Source organism: Triticum dicoccoides, chromosome 7A (genome assembly GCF_002162155.2).
Source record: "Triticum dicoccoides isolate Atlit2015 ecotype Zavitan chromosome 7A, WEW_v2.0, whole genome shotgun sequence".
Classification (NCBI taxonomy): Eukaryota; Viridiplantae; Streptophyta; class Magnoliopsida; order Poales; family Poaceae; genus Triticum; species Triticum dicoccoides.
Window position 1 is genome coordinate 35,509,167 of NC_041392.1, and position 4,490 is coordinate 35,513,656.

Here is a 4,490-nt window from a genome sequence, read left to right on the forward strand (position 1 = left end):
CCGGGGCGGGGCATTAGGGTTTGGGCGGCGCCAGATCGGAGGGGTGGAAGGAGGGGAACATGAGGGGAGGAGGCCGGGCGGCGGCGGGGAAGGAGGCAGTGGTGGCGGCGCTAGGGGGAGAAGAAGAGGAGAAGGAGGCGAGGGTGTGGGAGGAGGAAGGCAGCGGCTAGGGCACCACGAAGGCGAGCGAGGGAGGAGGCGGCTAGGTCTCCGTCAAATGAGCGGCCCCCTTTTATACCCCGCCACGCGAAATGACCGAAATGCCTTGGTGGGGGCATGGTATTTACATTCTGTTGCCATTACTATTCATTCCAGCAGTGTTTCTTCCAGATCCGACGGCCCAGATACTCCCACCTCTCGATCCAACGGTCCAAAACCCATCAAGCGTTTCGATCCGACGGCCGAGAGTCGCTGAACTCTGTGAAGCCTTGTAGGAACATCCTTCTCTTATCTCTTAATTTGTTGCTGAAACTTCAATTCTCACCTCCATCGCCCTGCCACCACCTGAACGTTGACCATGCCTTCACCTGCACCCGAAGGTTGACCATGCCTTCGCTCCTCACGGAATCTCTAAGCCACAGCGTCGCAGCCAAGGCCACCACACAGTGGCTGCTGCCATGACATGCTTTGCGCCATCACCACTACTGTGCCTCATGAATGACTGTTGCTGCATCCCCACAGGATTTAAGAAAAATGGATTGTTTTTGTTTTTTTTTACAGCGATCACTAAGTAGGTGGAAAGAATGAAAAGAAAACTTTTTCCCAAACGGGTGAAGATACAAGATTATTATCGCGAGGGGTGGAGCTAGGACCCAGGAACCCTTTTTTAGTATATATACATATAGAGGGCCCCAGAAATCGAGGGCTACAGCCCAGGGCCTAATATACAAAGATGTTGAATTTTGCCCAGGTTCAGACCACATATTTCTTATTTGTTACATGTTTCTCCAGTTACGAACGCTGAGCCTGGCCCATGCGGAGAAGCTCGATTCTCTACAGTGGTTCTTTGGTACCACAAGTGATATATATCGCTTACTTCAGCGCATAAGGCAGCGATCACTCACCGCAGACGCTCTTGTTGGCTGGCCCATTATAAGACGTGAAGGGGTTGTCCGAGAGCATTTTTCGTCCGGTTTTCGAATCCTCCATCCGATTTTATGAAGGTTCTATCTGGTTTTTCTATTTCTTGTTTGTTATGTTTATTATATCAGGTTCCTAGCTATCCTTCTGACTTTTTCATTGCTTTTCTGTTTATTTTTGGGGTTTTTCTTTGTCATTCTTTATTTTCTATTTGTATTTTCTTCCTTTTTATGTTATTCTATTCTTTTACTTTCGTTTACTTTTTTCAAATTTTCTAAATTTTAAAAATATAGTAAATTGAAAACATTGCTCACTTTTTGGAAACCGTGCGGGATTTCAAATTTTGTTCGGTAGTTTTTTTAATATTTTTTTTTAAAAATGACCAGAATTTCAAAATTTGTTCGTAATTTCTAGACATTTTCACAAAATTTCAAAATTATTAACATTTTCCAAATTTTGTTCACTATTTTTCAAAGATTGTTCACAAAAAAATATTGTATTCATGAAAACATTTTATGAATCCGCCAACCTCTTTGATTTCATGGACTTTAAGTGAATTCACTAAAAAAATGTATTCACGTGTACTTTTTTGAATTCATTAACATTTTTTCAAGTTCATGATTTTATTTTAAATTCAAAAAAAATTCAAATTCATGAATCTATTTTTTATCAATTTGGAAATTGAAGAACATTTTTGAATTTTCCGAAAAATGACTTCACAAATATTTTTGAAAAATCATGAACTTTTTCAAATTCATATTTTTAAAAAAATTCATTATCTTTTTTAGTTGAAATTAAATATTATAAATATAAAAATTAGTAAAAATTGATGGCTGGCTGGCTTTTTTGTAGTTGAGCTCAGTCGCTGGTTGTGGGTTGGGCGCTCGTTATATAGCTAGCTGGGCCAGGCCCATATTCGCGAGCGCTCGCTAACGCGGGAGTAGCACCAAAGAAAATCGTGGGTGATACATCCCGGAAAACCCTATTGGACGCTCGCTGCGTCCAGTTGTCGAGGCTTCGCACAGAGAAGCGAGCGAGTAGCGATCAAGATGGGCCGGCCCAGTCACGAGATAGCACAGGCGCTACAGCGTCCCGGTTTTGGGAACCTTCTGGAGGGTTCCTGAACGGTTTTGGGAACCTTCTGGAAGGTTCTTGAACCGGGTTTTCACTGGTTTTTTCTGTTTGCTTTTTCTTTATAGTTTTTTCTTTCTTTTCTTTTTCTTTCTTCGTTTTTCTGTTTCTTTATTTCATCTTTCAATTCCTTTTTCTTTTCTTTTTATTTTCTTTTTGTTCATGTTTCAAGTTATGTTTGGGAGTTTCAAAAAATAATCCAATTTCAAAATTTGTTCACCAAATTCAAGAAATGTTCATGTTTTCAAATTTTGCTGCGAGTTTCCATAAATGTTTCCATTTAAAAAATTGTTCGCAAATTGCAAAAAATGTTCATGCTTCAATTTTTGTTCGGGAGTTTCGAAAAAATGTACGCAAGTTTTAAAAACTGTTCATGTGTTCAAGTTTTGTTTGGGAGTTTCAAAAAATGTTCCAAGTTTTAAAAAATGTTCAAGTATACAAAATTTGTTTTCGAATTTGAAAAATGTTCGGGTTTTGGGAGACTTTACAAAAATGTTCCCATTTCCAAAAATTGTTTGCATTTTTCGAATTGTTGGGTTTTACAAATTTTGTTCTCAATTTCTAAAAGTGTTCGCTGTTTCATACAACCTTCATGTATTTTTTCTCAAAAATAGCGTTTCTCAAAAATGTTCGCACTTCCAAATTTGTTTGGAATTTTTCAAAATTGTTCTCTATTTTAAAATATGTTCTCAAGAAACAAAAAATGTTCGTGCTTTACAAAATTGTTCATGCTTCCAAATTTGTTCAGCATTTTTCAAAATTGTTCTTCGTTTCAAAATTTGTTCTCAAGGTTCAAAAAATGTCCGTGCTTCAAAAAATAATCCGCGCTTCCAAATTTGTTCTCAAGATTCAAAAATCGTTCATGCTTCATAAAAATGTTCACAAACTCCAAAAATGTTCAATTTCTGAAAAATGTTTGGGAAATTCAAACTTTTCGGTTTTCATAAAATTTGTTCACATGTTCAAAAAATGTTCATGTTTCCAAATTTGTTTACAAATTCAAAAAATTGTCCACATGTTTATTTTTTTTACTAATTCAAAAAATTGTTCCTGTTTCCGAAATATAATCACATATTCCAAAAAATATGTGAACAATGAAATTTACAAGCTCTATGTCAAAAAATATTCCAAAAATTTGTTCACATGTTAAAATACTGTAGGATGATTTACAAGCTCTACATCAGAAATTTCCTTTTGAGATTGTAACATGCAAGGACAATGAAATTCTGCTGTCGTTAGTAACTTCTTTCCTGCAGAGACATGTAAGTTCTCTATTTTTTTTCTCTTCTATGGAAAGAAAAGAGATGTTATTTTCTTAGAGCCTTTTCTTTCATACCGAGCAGTGAAATTAATTTCTTCTAATCGCGTATATGTTTCTTCTAATTCTTCTTTCCGTTCTCAAGGGTCTCATTAATACTGTCACCTTCAAGGGAAGTGCACTGCAAGATTCAACTCAAAGGAATACTTTCATGGGACCGATAGAGCTATCTTTTTTTTCTCTTGCTGATCTAGTGATAGTTTCTTCCAAGACCTTCAACTGTAAACAATGTCTGAAAACAGCTGAAACAGTTATGAAAACGAGCAGTAAGACAAGTACTTTTTTTTTTGTCTTTCATGACGCCTTGGTGATACTATCATCACTCAATTTCATAAAGATGTAAGCTTGCCACTTTTATGACAGTTTTAGAAGTACCACTTTGTAATAAATGTAAAATGAAATTTCATGTTTTTTTATAATTAAAAACTAGTTGAATCAATAGGAACAACACCTGGTTTCATAAAAATGGAACCTACAACCATTGTTTAGGTTTTTGTCTTTCATGTTTCTTTGGGAAACAGTTGAAACTGTACCATTGTTTAGTTTATACAAGGAAAACAGAAGAAACAGTAGAAACAGAAGAAACAATGAAAAACAGCAGGGACAACAATCAGTGGAACAGCTTCGCGAAGCAGAATCAACGAAGCGGTAGAAACAGTTCAAAACCAGGGAAACGCGCGCCTCGCGGCCCATAAAGCCCGCCAGTCAGCTGCTCCTGTGCGAAGCCGCACCTAGTTGACATAGGAGTTCCCATACATCCCACAGCGATCGCTGCAAGCGATATATAGCAGCGCGCCTGTCGTACGAGCTGTATATTGGCCAGAGCTCGCTGGCGTCCATTAAAGAAACTAAGCCATTTTTTCAAGCGTTTATACCACCGTGTCGCCCTGCAGGCAACCCCTGCGCCGCCGCATAGACTGTCTTGACCGATCATGCACTCATGATTACATGTTTAAAAGGC